Raw genomic sequence first — 14,582 nt, forward strand, 5'->3', positions numbered from 1 at the left:
GCTCCATGCTTGTCTGTTCAGCATGTGAGAGAGCTCCAGGGATTGCACGGAGGGGAGGGGGATTTCTAAATTAGAGTATCCAAAACCTGCTGGAGTATGTATAAATGTGCACACACATATATAGTGTGTATATATATGTGTGTGTGTCTATATATTGAGAAAGAAACATATATTTATGTGGTGATTTATGATAGCTCTCTTCTGCCCTCACCTCTTTTTCTTCCTTTGCCTTTACCAATGCAGAGGAATACTTTTAGAGATCCCAGAAGTGGATGGGAAGGCAGGACGACAAGAAGCTCTGATGGTGTCATAGGATTGGTACCTACAGACTGCCCCAGGCTAACCAAATTTGCTGCTACAGTGTGGATGTGCCTTACACATGAACCTCTTCCCCCGTCCAGAAAAAGGACCGTGGAAGTTTTACTTCGGCAGAAATAAAAAGTTCCCAGGACTAGGCACGGATGGTATGACCATTTCTTGCGTCCCGCTGCCTACGCTAAACAGCAGGAGTGGTTCCCAGTTACAGCTCTTTAATCTGTAATGTCAGCCACCAGCTATTTCTCATTCATGCAGTAAACATTCTCATTTCTTAAAACAGCCCTGGCCAGGCCCTTCTAGCTGGTGTTTCATCACTCTTTTGGAAAATGTTATTTGGTCCAGGCCGAACAGTTAGCATTATGGACAACAGCATGGTAGTGGCAGGCCTGTGCCATGGTTGTGTCTAGCCAGGATGAAGAATTGAGCCTGGGCTGAGTGTCTGACGTGGAGAACAGCCTTGGAACCATGGAAAATCCATGCTAAGCCCTGGGTTATGTGCAGGAGTGGAGAGGAAATGCAGAGAGGTGGCTTTGTTTCGTGGTCCCTGAGCGCAGGCAGAGCTCTGCTGTGAGAATTTGAGCTCATGGGAAGACTGGTGAGTGTTCACTGTGGGCCGTGCAAGTATAGGTAATGTCAAAACAGAATGAGTGCCCAGAAGCCAAGAAAAAAGACCACCGCTGCCTCTTATGCAGGCTGAGGAGAGATGAAGAATGCTATGTTGGTGCAACCAAAGTGGTCAGTGTCAATGTCCAGCAACAGCAGTGGCAGGACCTTGCTGCTGTTCAATAAGCCTTCACCCACAGTTGTCTGCCCTTTGACCGAATTCCAGAATTTCCGTAGGGAATTTTAATATTATTATCTCACAAAGGTTTTAGCAGTCAGACAATGCACAAATCACAAATTACCTTTTACAATTATATTAAAAGCTAACAAGAATTAAAATAAAGATTAAAATCATTTAGCAGCATTCATACAGTAACAGTTCCCCAAAGATCAGCACAAGCAATGAAACACTGGCAGGAACCAAATAGTTAGGCAGGTGGCCAGCATAGATAACTTGGCTCATCAGTATTCAAGCAGAAATGGTCTTTGCATTGTCAGCCTAACCTTCTGCCTCCCCGCCCCCCCCCCCCGCTTTTTTATCCTCTACTTCTTTTAGGTGGGAGACAAGCTGTTTCAATTAGCATATTTGGCAGGATGACTTGGAAGTTAGTTAAATGCAGAAAAGGAGTTCACTCACTGGCATTAAGCAGTATACACTGAAAATAGTGTGCAATAATTTCTGCGTACAAGGATAACAGGCTAGATTGTGTTACATCCAAGAATGGACTGTGAGCAGTTTCAAGACCATCTCAAGGAAGAAATAATTTCTGCCAATATATCCTTCTAACTTAAATGTTGACCCATCAACATTATATGTATCTACCTTCAAATGGTGATCAGGCTGCTTAGCAGAACTGCTTAAGTTTGCTAAACAGCCTCTGGAGACCTGCAGAGAGAAAACAGCTCCACCTGTTTCCAGTTACTTGTACAAAAAATTTAAGCACTTCCATGGTATCATGCAGTTTGCTGACGTAGGTGTCCAGCCTGTTCACTGCAGCTGTACACTTAGCGGTCTATGAACACTTTCTAAGATAAAGTGGGTCCTCTTCCCAGGACTGCTTCCTAGTAAAATAGTCAACATATACCCCAGGAAGCCGGAAGCAGAAACCCTGTCTTGATCTGTCCCAAAGAAGTTCATCAAAGTGAAATTTGATTCCCTTTGGCTCTTTGCATCTCTTGCCCCATGACTTATATAATCCTGCATGGATTTGGGAGAACAGTTAATAGAGCTTCCACCCTTCTGTATATTTCACCTACTTTATTTACAGCCTGTTAAGTGTTCCCCAGGAATGGGAGGGCCATGATAGTGTTGTATTGTACTGAACCCAAAACATGCTACTGCCTGGGTACGTACTCTCACAAATGGACTGTTATACCAAAAGGGGCCTCTAGAAACCACACAAACCAAGTGGAACACTATTAAAGGCAAAGAAAAAATCTCATTAACCAGAAGAAATTTACTCCTACTTTTTTTTTTCTCCTCAAATTTATATATCTAAGGCAAGACTGGCACAGAGCTTGGATTCTCCCTAAAGTTGGGTGAACATAAACTATTCTTTGAAAAGGACTGGTTAAAGTCCAGATTTTAGAATGGCTTTATAGCCTGGATTCATGGATGAAGTACTTGCCATGGGAAGTTTCAGTCCCTGCTTTCAAAGCTGTTTATTTGTTTTACATCATAGAGTCTTTATATAAAAGGAGAAATCATGATAGGAACTGAGACAGTAATCCAGATAAATGCCCTAGCCACTGGCCCACAGAATCTAGTGAGAGGTCTGGGACTGATGCAAGGAAGACTGTATTTCCAGCAAAGTTCTCAGGTAGAGGAGAGAGACTTCACATGTCACAGCTCTTCTGCTGGTTGAAGACATATATGAGTTTCCCAACTGTCAGCTCAGAGTTTCAGTTTGGGACAATAGCTTACCTGCCAGCTACCATATTGCTTCTGACTGATCAGGAGATATTAAAAGATACAGTGGTCCAGTCTGAAAAGGGGACATATACAGTGTTGGGGAATTTTTATGTTACCCCTCAAGGCAAATGAAACACATGTGTGTGCTTAAATACAAAAGAAAAAGTTAATGAACAATGCATTGGGCAGAGTCCTACCACAATACGTGGACAGATGTGGAGTCTGCAAAGATGTGTCACAAGCAGATTCCTTACATGCTCTCACATCAGCACCAATTCTGAGTGGTTGCATGGAGCACTTCAGCTCTGCAGTGGGTCCATCCCCCAGCCCGGCTTTGCTGCCCAAAAGTGGCCCCTGAGCTTGGGCCCCTGAGTGCTTCCATTCCAGGATGGTCTAGAAGACAATGCTGAGGCTGTTTCTTATCTCATCACCCAGGGAAACTTCACTAACTTGCAAGGAGTCCTTCTGTCTCTGGCATTCCTGCTTCCAGCCAGTTTAACCCCTTCTTGCAGTTGGGCCTTCTTGCCCTCCATTCCAGATCACTCCTCAGTCACAAATTACCACTGCTGAGCAGTTACAGTTAGAATTTCCCCTTCAACAGCCAGATTTCAAAGGCTGGACAATGCAATGGATAGTACAGATCATTTAACACCTTTCCTCTTAGAAACTATACCTCAAAAGTCTCTCCCCATTCAAGCTCTGCAACCAATTGCTTTTAGCCTGTTTTGGTTTTGGTGGCATCCACGTAAACTTAGCATGGCTGAGTCATTACCTGTTTGATGTAACCAACTGATGTAACTGTTAGGATCACTTTGGACACCTTTAGCTATTTGCAAAGAGACTATGACAGCATAATATATACAGCTTTAAAGTATATAGCAACTATTCATTGCTTGGCACATATAGAAGATAGCTACCTAATAAAGAACTAGGCTAAACATTAGCGTGCTCAGTCTTTACCCCTTCCCATATGACACTCGGAGACTCCTTGCTAGCCAGGCAGGAGTCAGTAATGAGGTCGGCTCAGGAGGATCCCGTGTCAGGTAAAGTCACACAGGCTGGCCTCTGCTGCTCTCTGGATCTCAGCTCTTCTTAAGTTGTTCACTTCCACCTCCCTCTTCTTCCTTAAGGGTTTTTTCTTTTCCACGCTGGCATTTTTACCTCCTGAATCCTTAAGCTGCTAACTGTCCCAGTTTCAATAATCCTACCTCCGCTGGCAATTTTACCTTTCTTATCTTGCACAGCTCCACTCTTCAGATGTTGTCACAGCTCTTTCTCACAACTTAGCAATTTCCTCAGAAGTCTGAGCCAGGTTTCCCTACCAGAGCTAAGCCTTGGGTTTTTGAAACACAGACAGCAGAAATCCTACAAGAAGGCAGGAAAAGTTGTAAGAAGGAGATAAAAAGGGGCTACATTCATAAAACATATATATATTTAATGGAACTTGAAAAACAACCACTTTTTTTGGAATAAATTCAGAGAAAATCTACATGCATTGAGTGCTGTGAGTGATAGCATATGTCCATACATTTCATGTGGTTTGCTCAAATTTTTATGGTTTTAATATTTTGTACCTTCTGTGAAAACTGGTTTGCTGCTAGATAACTGTATAAGTGAGATTTGATAAATGATCATATATTAACTTTATGGTTGAAACAACAGACAAAGGGTAGCCAGGGAGATAATTACAAAAGTGTAGTCAAGTGATTAACTAGTAATTATTCATAAGTTTTGCAGTTCTTTGCTCTTATGACGAGATGTTCCTGTACGTTAGATAAGAACAATGTTGAAACTGACCACATGTAATTGAAACTGCGTTAAGCTTCAAGATCAAAGAACAAGGACAAGAATAAAGACTTCAAGGACAGCCAACAAGAACTTCAAATGGGTCGGAGGTCGTAAAAGCAGCCCTTGGACTCAAATGGATCCTTCACTGCACATGATCGGATGTAGGCAGTACTATGATAATCAGTTACAATAATTTTTATGTTTATGTATACTAATCTGATTAACCTGTAATTGTTACTCCATACAACCTGTTTGTGCTGAGGCTGTGGCATGCACGCTAGGTGGAATTATCCCCTGTGCATCCAGCGCTGCAATAAAGAATGCCTGCTTTCTAAAACTCCAAAATGAGTCTTAGAGAGTTTCTTCGACCGGCTTTTCGGTATCATGTGCAGTAAAATCAGTTTTCCAGGGACTTGTTTCTTTCTTTTCTTCCCTCACTAGGAGAATTTTACGTTAACCATGAAGTGAGAAATCAGAGGCAAATTGAAGGGAGCTGCAACTTGTTAAGAGTCAGACCCCTTCATACAGAAAGCAGATGATAGACTTGTTCCCTCTGCCTTCCTTCACATTTTTAATCAAGTTACCTGAAAAGAATGAGCATTGAGCAATCAAAGTGTGAATGCCTGTGTCTGTTCATATCTAATAACTTCTGAACCAACCAGCCAGTTCTAACCAAATTTCACAAAGGAATAGTGATATCCCTCTCTCTGCCCATTCCTCTGCCCAAGATCCAATACAGTAGGTGCCTAAGTAGAAAAGGCACTAATGGCCTCTATGAGAGAAAGGGTTTGTGAACTCATCCTGGAAAGAAGAAATTATAAAAATATTTCAGATGCCAAAAGAACTCACCCCAGTTTTCTCATCTTCTCATGAAGTCAGTCTACCCAAGGCGCAGCAATATGGGAACAACTTTCTTTATTTGTGACACTGCCTCCCCAGCTCCAGTCTGCTGCTTAGTGCTCACATAAAGAGGGAACTACAAATGCCCAGCCACAGGAAAATCTCATACTTCATTAGGCATCAAAGTATCTAATCAGTAATCCACAAAACTCTTTGAAACCACTCTCATCTGGTTCTGTTGCTTAGAGAACTACATGTGTTCAGCATTGCTGCAGTGCTTGATGTTTCCTGATGCGCATCACTCTTGCAAATGCTATCATTTTTATTTGCTTTATTTATGCAGACTCTCAGAACCTAACAGATTCCTACTATGCTACGGTCTGCTGTAAGCTGGTGCTGTTTGTAATTTTTATTTAGTAAGAAAGGTACTAAAAATGCAACACTATCACATCCTTTTTATGAATAGTCAGTGAATCCAAATCCTGTGGAATAAAAGGAGAGTACTCAGAAGGCAATTTCTACCTGGACAGAAAGAGCCAAAGATGAGGAAAACAGACTGATAGACTGAAAACTGTTCCACAGATTGTTCCTTTTAGTTCCATAAACCAAATAATTGCCAAGCCTACAGCATAGGAAGGGTGGTTTGATCAACAGACATCCCCATCAAAACCATGAGATTCAATTATACTTTGGTTTAGGTGGTATTTCAGTGCTTCACAGGAGTTACTGGGTATTGTGCAGGATGAAGGGATGCTGCACTGTCCAACCCTACAGGAGAACTACTCATTGTATATTTTTGTTGGTGATGCTGTTTCAGAGTATTAATTTTTCTCAGGACAATGCAGTTTCTTCCTTAGAAACTTCAGGGCTTGGGTTCAGCCCAAGCCTTTGGCATTGCTGTTCTTTTCCTGAAATGGTCACAATAATATATCACTGAAAAGCATTTTATTTTTTTTAGAAATTGTTCTTCAGGATCCAAAACTAAGATAAGAGCAGGTATGATGATATCATTCCTTCTTTACCTTGTTCCTACATGATTTGATAATGTCACAGTGTCATACTTTCAGTTTTAATAGTATATCTGTTTTCTCCGTGGTTCACAGTGTAATGTTATTTACACTAATAATGGAAGCTTTAATTTAAGGAATAGTTAAAAGAGCTATAGGTCATAGATTTAAGAATTTAAAAAGTAAAAATAAAAATGTATATTTCTGTGGATAGAGGGGTGTTCTGAAAACTCTTCTCCTGATTGAAAAAAATGCCACCTTTACTGTGAAAAACTTAGTGATGTGATCCAAAGGATAAACTAAAATTCATGGATGGTGTTGGAAACAGATGCAGTAGCTAATACAGAAATTAATTGTCCCAGGAAAAGCAAACTCAAGAGGGAAAGAAACACTCTTGTGCTGTAAATGATTTAGACATTAATGAGTCCACGTTCATCAACAGTGATGATTGTTAGCACTTAAGACAGCATAAAACATCAATGTCTCCTTTTAAAGGCACTCACAAAGCAGACAAATTCTACAGCAATCAGAGTTGAATGGAAGTACTTAAGAATGAATAACAATCAAATCGAGCAATGACTTTGGGGTTTTTTTTTGGCTGGCTGTTCTTGTGCTCTGTAACCCAGTATCACTGACAGCAGCCGGCTCTTAATGCAGACAAAAGATTCCTTACGAATACTGAGTTGACATTTAAAGTCTTCTGATAAATCAGCTTAGGGAATACATTTGTACATGAAAATTCAGCTGACATAAAACTGCACAAGGTCCGCCAGAGCAACACAACTTTAACTTCCTGAGCACAAAAATAAAGCAAAGCTACTACTCTTTATGTTTTTGAAATTATAATGATTACCTAGGATGTGCAAACATTAAATGAAGTATTGAATACACAGTTCTCAAGTTATAAGTCAGCATTCTCAAGTGCAGCAGTGAACAAGACCAGGATATGAACTGCAGCACTACAGGAGTGAAACATTTAATCAGAAAATCCATATTTGAAAGACATCTGTCAGCTTGTACAGGATAGCCTTTAACTCCTAATTTGTAGTAGTTCTAATGGTGTGAGAATTTGCACCTTATATCATTCATGTTTTCTAAGTCCTTTGACATATGACCACATTGTTATCCTCATTTTGTTAAAGTTGCAAAATGGGGTTTAGCTATTACAAGCTCACCTTAGGTAGCATTTAGGGACTTCTAACTAGCACCACAATCCTGGAAGACCTGTTTAATTGCTACCAAACGCTGCTAAAGCTTTGTAAGTTCCTTGGTACCTTATCTTAAAAAGCATTTCGTCTCCTGCTACTGAATATGGAGAGCAGCATCTCAGTTTTCACAGCATTGAGCATTGTTGGTAATGAAGGCTCAGGATAATCCACAACTACTCCATCCATCTCTCCACAAGGACTCAGCCCAGTTAGCACTTCACAGTGAGCCTACTGGTGTGGGTCCAGCCTGACATGCAATGAAATTCACTGTTTCTTTAAAGGGATGCTGGTTGGTGTGATAACAAACGTTATCATGAAGGTTGTGGGTGACCTGTGTTGAATATCCTGTGGCTGAGAGGCTACAGGCTCACTTGTCCCAGCTTGCCAGAGGAAACCCTGGCGAGCAGGTTGGAGGCCATGGGCTACTGTGAGCATTCCTCACCTTGCCTCTGGAAGCTGTGCAGGAGCGCTGCGTTGCCGACTCTGCTTCAAGAGCTGTTTATACATTTTATCCAGTAACAGCTTAATGCAGGATGCATAAACAATCCTTCACAAATGGATTCGAGTTTAGAGCTTCTGCATCCTGAAAGATCACAAAGCAAATTGATTAAATTGTCACTGTACATATACATATACACAGCTTTGTATATACATAGTAGCTTTGTACATACATATATACACACACATATATAAAATAGGTGTCCTCCTGCAGAAGAGGTCCCAGCTGTAGATTTTAACTAGATGGAAATGCCTCTGGATAGCCTGGAGTCCTGTGTCTAAGCCCTGGAGGCAGGTGACCTCTCAGGCACACCCACGTCCTTGCTTACTGGGTCATGCCTCCTTAGTAGTCAAAACAGAAAAAGCAATCCTTTTTCCATATGCACCTGTGCAGAATTTTGTTTCCTTATGCCTGTATAAATACTAAGAGAAGGATTAGAGATACTCGGACCTTCCAAGACATATTCAGAGACAAGCCACATCTGACTATTACTAATGTGTAGAAAGAATTACAGAATATTTGTGATATAAATCAAGAGTTAAAATTTAAATTGACCTGTCATACAGAAAACCAAATGATTGTGTTTATAGAAATGACATTTTAATAAAAGGAAAATAAAAAAAGAGAAACATATCTAGATACTCATCTTCTTTATGGTTTTGTACATGTGTATAAGTATTTCTTTTAAAGTAGAAGAACATTGGTTTGTATCAAAATGCTGACTTTTGAGAATAGCATCACTTTTATTCTGACAGTATCATCCGTGAAGAAGCAGTGCATCTGCAGTAATAATTGACCTTTTCTATTTTCCGCATTTCAAAGAGCCTGAAGATATATTACTCTTTCACTGCTGAAAACACATTTGCTGTTTATGCTAAGTCAAAGCAACACAAGCAAAAAACCCCATGTCGGTTAGTGCATTGAGAGCAAACAATTTCCTTCATGTGTCATCCTTGTAGTAGATGAAAGATCAGAAGCTATCAAAAAAGGCAAAGAAATTCAGTGCTTTGGCTTGTAGCATTTTTGTTGCTCTCATCCTGCCAGCTGCTTAAGCGTGTGGTTAATTTTAAGTATGGAAGCAGTTTGACTGATTCCTGTATTTTTAAATTAATTTTTAAAAGGCATGTATTTAAGTGTGTGTAGGATTGAATTAAAATTTAAAATTTAGTGTTCACATCTGATATGCACAGATTATTCTAGACATCTTTACACACAAGCGACATTTTGAGCCAAGCCTTTAACTGACCAAAGTCAACCTGGTACAGCCATTGACGTTGATTGAATGGTCCTGTTTTACGCTAGCTGTAATCAAACTATTTTGTTATCGCAGTCAGTTTTTGGTGGATTTGGTTGACAGATTCTTGTGGGTGAAAGCAGAAAACAGTGTGGAAACAATTTCCTTGTCAGACAGTATTTTTGGAGACAACTTGCAGAGTTTAGCAGAACAGAAACAGCAGCAGTAAAACTGGAATGCAGGTAATCTATTCTCCACACTGTTTTGACTAAACCAAAACAAAATAAAAGGAAAAATAAAAATATTTGTACAGAAAGAATGTTACTGAAAGAGATTCTTTTGTCTAATCTTGCATATGTATTAGTCTGACAATGAAAGAAGATGTACTTGCTTTAAAAGAAGATGTACTGCCGCTGAGGTGTTATCAAACACATGTACCCATAAATATTAAAATATTTAATTTATGAGGCACCTACATAAACGTACCTCATAAATTATGACACCTAACCTATAAAAAGAGTAGAAAGGGAAGGAAAATGCTTCAAGATGAGACATGTCTCAACAAACATAGTTGTTACATGACAACAAGATGACAGGAAATGGCCTAGATATTTGAAGGGGTATGGCAACTCTCCACAGAGGCAGGGGTTTTTTAGACTAAGACAGAGGTGATCACTAAGGCAGAAGTGAGGTCTGCTTAACTTCCATCACCCAAAGAACATGTTGGGATTTCTGGGCCATTGTTTTACAGTCATTCTTTTTTTCTCTCTTTTTTTTTTTTAACTGAAAAGGAAGGATCTTACATTAAAATAGGTGGATCTTTCTTTTTCATGCTCAAAAAAAGTGAAAAATTAACTGTCATATTTGTTCCTAGTGCAGTCAAGTTTCTAGCATTGTGCATCCTGGAACAACACATGGTCTATTCCCAGTTTAAGGTAGTCAGAACATGGGACAGGTGTTAAAGGAACAGACAGTATTAGTGTTCATGGTTAAGATAAGAAGGATCATTAGAAAATGTGTGTTTTAAAGATGGATATGGAGGCCAGAGTGGACAAAAGGAAGGAAATTAATTTAGGGACAAAAACAGTACAACCAACAGATTGGGAGGAGAGATCAATAATGAAATGTGGAAAGACTGCACAAAAAGGAGATCAGAAAACTGAGGTAAGAATTAGTCATTAATGGCTAGGGAAGGGAGGCAATGGCCAGCATCTTATTCTACAAAGAAGTTTCCTTAGCTCAATCTGGTAGCATAAAGTTTTCAGCCATAATTTCTTCTCTCACAGAGAAGTTTTATTGACAGAAGTATCTCAGAGGGTGACAAGGAGCACAAATCACCTGGAGTCCCCCAGCAGCCTCTTTGCTCGTAGTCTTTCTTGAATCTTCCCTTACTTCAGTTTATTAAGCTAATTCTGACTCAAGGGTGACTCACAGCGTGACACTGAAGGAATTCTAACTAATGAGGGTATGCAAGTAAAGCCAACTGAGATTGCCTTTCCTTTCCCCATTCACCAACAGATGGAAGGAAAGAGATCAGGATTTCCTGGTGCAGTGGATCCCAGGCAGCACGTACAGTTTTCTGCAATATTCAGGGTAGACAAGTCCCAAGTGAGGTGTGTTCCAGTGTCTTTCCAGGCGTGACACCCACTGGCACTACTGCTGCTGGCGGTGCTGCTCAGGCAAGAAGGCTTGGGAAGCTGTGCTCTAAGGAGGAAGACATCAGGGCTTTTCAAAGCAATGCATGAACATATGGCAAAACATTTTGAAATTGTAACAGGTAGAAAAGAGGAGCTTTGGGAAAGGGAAATCAATCAAGTCTAGCAAGAGAATGGTTATGAGTGAAAGATTTTAAGTCTATAAATATAGTGGGAGACAAAACGAAGAAAAACAGAACAGAGGTATTAGGGAAAAAAAAAAGAGAAGGCATTCAGTTTTGGAGAGTCTATACCTGAAATGGCACCTGAAACCTCCAAGAAAAAGGTGTCCAGAGGCTGCCTTAAACGTTGACCTGGACAAAAGGAGAAAAGAGTGAGAGGAGTAATTTTGGTGGGATTAGTTGGTAAAACAGTGGGAGCAAATGGAGTTGGTAAGGAAAAGAAAAGGCAAAGTGACAAGACAGGTGATCATAAAAACTAAATAAATAACAAGGAAAAGGAGTAATTTGCTACTTTTATTGTTGTTGCTATTAATAATCGTGCTTAGAACTACACAAGTGGTTCCCGTCATTAGCATGGGTAGGTAGTGAAAAAGCCCACAATGGCCTGAGAGGTAGCTTGCAGTAGGGTGGGCAAGCCTTTCTGTGTTTTAGGCCAAATAGTAGTTGTGCCTTAGTTTAACAGGAGTAACACCCTGGCATGGGCTAGTGCGGGAACTGGTGTCCTAGCCCTGCCATGCGAGGCTGCCTAGGTGATGAGATGAAGGGGTAGTAAAGTACCCAGCTCTAGCACTATGAATCTCCAGCCTGCATGAACCTCAGTGAAACATGTGCTGCCCAGCAGTACGGGAGAAAGTAGCTGGGTCTACATTGCAGACTCCTCTGTTCCCACCAGTCTTCAGATGTGATTATGTCACCAAACATACCAGTTAGGAAAGAGCTTTCCTTGCTGGGCTTCACTCTTGGAGGGTTGCTGCTGCCGTGGGCAGGAGGAGAAAGGAGACTAGAGAGAGCTGCCATTGCCTCCTGCTATCCTTATGGCTCTGGTAGCTCCTGCTGCACCACAGGCTACACTGTGAGAACACCAGAAGGGTGTTTCTTCAGATCCAGGCAACAGAGTAACATAAGCCTACAGCCAGGTTCAGCTCAGCAAGAGGATGACTCTGCTCTGCATCACCGGCTGGCAGCCCATGGCTGGTGTGGAGTTAGGCTCCCTGCGAGGACGGAGAAGAGAGAGAATTCTACGACAGCCATGTGCTGGAAAGATTGGCAGCAGGGACAAGATGACTGGGGTTGTTTCTTGATGAAAAGCAACCTGTAGAAGCTGGAACAGAAACTGGATTTGCTCCAGGACAACTTGCTTGGCTTTCCTTATTAGCTTCTTTTGTATTTGTGCTTTCTAGTATAGTGGTAAGTACTACGTTTATACATGCATACTTATTGAAACCACATAAACCTCTTTTCTGCCTTCTTTCTCTTTGCCCCTAGACTTAATGTCTTTTTTTTTCCCCTCCAAAATCTTGAGTAGACATAAGAAACCATTTTCCAGATTGTGACAAACAGCCTAAGCCACTGACTTGATAGCACTTACATGGATTTATGCCTGCTGAGGATCTGGCAAAAAAGTTGTTTACACATAATTCAGCTTCTTAATTGGAGGCAGACAAACATACCAGAAGAAAATGGAGAGGCACACATTAAAATAGCCATATAGAATGTGTCCCTTGCCCCCCACAGTATTCTTATTCTAACAAGTCATGAAGAGGTGTCTTGATTTCCTGAACATTTCTTAGCTTTCCTTTGAGTCAAATGGACAACTGAGTAAAACAATAAATACTTTACTAATTTATGTTCTGAATTTTTGATCCCTCATGGCTTGATTTATTAAAAACTTTCTGCTCACTTGGAGCAATTCTTAATTTCTTAACTGAATTTTCTGTATTTGGAAATGGTTAATCTTCAAAATTATTATTGAAATAATGTGCTATCAATTTCATATCTACAGCAGAACTGTTCCCTAAATTTCTATGCATCTTAGAGACAGTCAAGCTCCAGCTATTACAAATCGTATATAATTTAGAAACTTCTACGGTCAGAAAATATTTGGATGAATAGATTATTAAATTATCATCAGAGACATCAACAATCTAGCTGTCTTTTAAATCTAAGGCTGGCTGCTTTATGCAGCTTTAAAGGCTCTAAAATTGCAGAGGCAATTTCAGTTCCTTACAGCAGGTGGCAGTATGTGCTATTAAAATATTCACTTCCAGGAAAGACTGCTGCTTAGTTAATAAGAACATGAGTAGAATGGGCAAGAAAATGACTGCTATAAATGTGTTGAAAGCTTTTAGATCAGAAAATTGAGTATTTATTACTTCTTTAATTTTAAAGCTTCCCGTTCCTCTGCCGTATGACTACAGCAGTAACATTGGGGGATAGTTACGGACAAGCCACAGACACGTTACCAAAAATAATAACTCAAACAGCCTAAATCTCACAGGGCGGTTTTCATCCGCGAATCCCACGGTCTTTTAATCTCGCAGCCTTTTACAAAAAAGGCAGACACGATGCACTTTAGGACAAGATACAGGTGGAATTTAAGCAGGCAAAAGCAAAACGGTAACTCTGATAAACCTCTTCCAGTTGCTGCCTGAGACTGGGACGAGCTGACTCCCCGCAGTCTCAGCCACCGAGCCCACCGCAGGCCGGGGAGCGCTGCCCCCGCTCGCAGGGAGCTACACCTCGCCCTCACCCGGCGCCCGGCCTGCGGTCCCAAAGCGGGGTCCTGCGCCCGGTGCGCGGAGAGCCGGCAGCGCCCGCAGGCGAGAGGCCGGTTCACCTCACGGCCGCGCAGAGGCGGGCGGAGGGCGTCCACACGGCCCGCCCTGACCGCCGCGCACACGGCCCGCCCGGCCCACCGCCCACACGGCCCGCCCTGACCGCCTCCACACGGCCCGCCCGGCCCACCGCCCACACGGCCCGCCCGGCCCGCCTCCCACACGGCCCGCCCGGCCCGCCTCCACACGGCCCGCCCGGCCCGCCTCCACACGGCCCGCCCTGACCGCCGCGCACACGGCCCGCCCGGCCCACCGCCCACACGGCCCGCCCGGCCCGCCTCCCACACGGCCCGCCCGGCCCGCCTCCACACGGCCCGCCCCGACCGCCTCCACACGGCCCGCCCGGCCCGCCTCCACACGGCCCGCCCCGACCGCCTCCACACGGCCCGCCCTGACCGCCAGCGCAGCCACGGCCTCGCGCCCTCACCCTTCGCTCCTTCCGGTTCCCGCCGGCCCGGGCTCCGCTTCCGGCCGCCGCGGCCGCCTCCCTCGGATGGCCGTGTGCCGTGAGGGGGGCCGCTCTTGGTAGGGGGCTTTCCCTGCCTTTAATTAGGGTAGTTCACTCAAAGTTCAAGTAGATCTTTGAGTTTTACAGTAGCAGCGCTTCCCTTGTGCTGACCCGGGTGCTCCCTTCTCTCAGCGTCGCGCCTCGTTAACCCTTACAAGGGTTAAGTCGCATCCT

At 42.6% G+C, this 14,582-nt stretch overlaps 1 long non-coding RNA gene across 2 annotated transcripts; it reads right to left on the reverse strand.

Moving 5' to 3' along the window:
* Nucleotides 1-553: 553 nt before the first annotated feature.
* On the reverse strand, nucleotides 554-13,968 carry LOC138689079 (uncharacterized). Of its 2 annotated transcripts, XR_011327870.1 has the most exons (3): nucleotides 11,358-13,968; nucleotides 8,119-8,259; nucleotides 554-4,198 (listed from the first exon to the last, which is right to left on the reverse strand). It is a non-coding gene; the product is annotated as an uncharacterized lncRNA (long non-coding RNA). The 2 variants fall into 2 exon arrangements; XR_011327869.1 differs by lacking the exons at nucleotides 554-4,198; nucleotides 8,119-8,259 and adding an exon at nucleotides 10,164-11,113.
* Nucleotides 13,969-14,582: the final 614 nt, after the last annotated feature.

The sequence above is a fragment of the Haliaeetus albicilla genome, chromosome 15 (genome assembly GCF_947461875.1).
Source record: "Haliaeetus albicilla chromosome 15, bHalAlb1.1, whole genome shotgun sequence".
NCBI lineage: Eukaryota > Metazoa > Chordata > Aves > Accipitriformes > Accipitridae > Haliaeetus > Haliaeetus albicilla.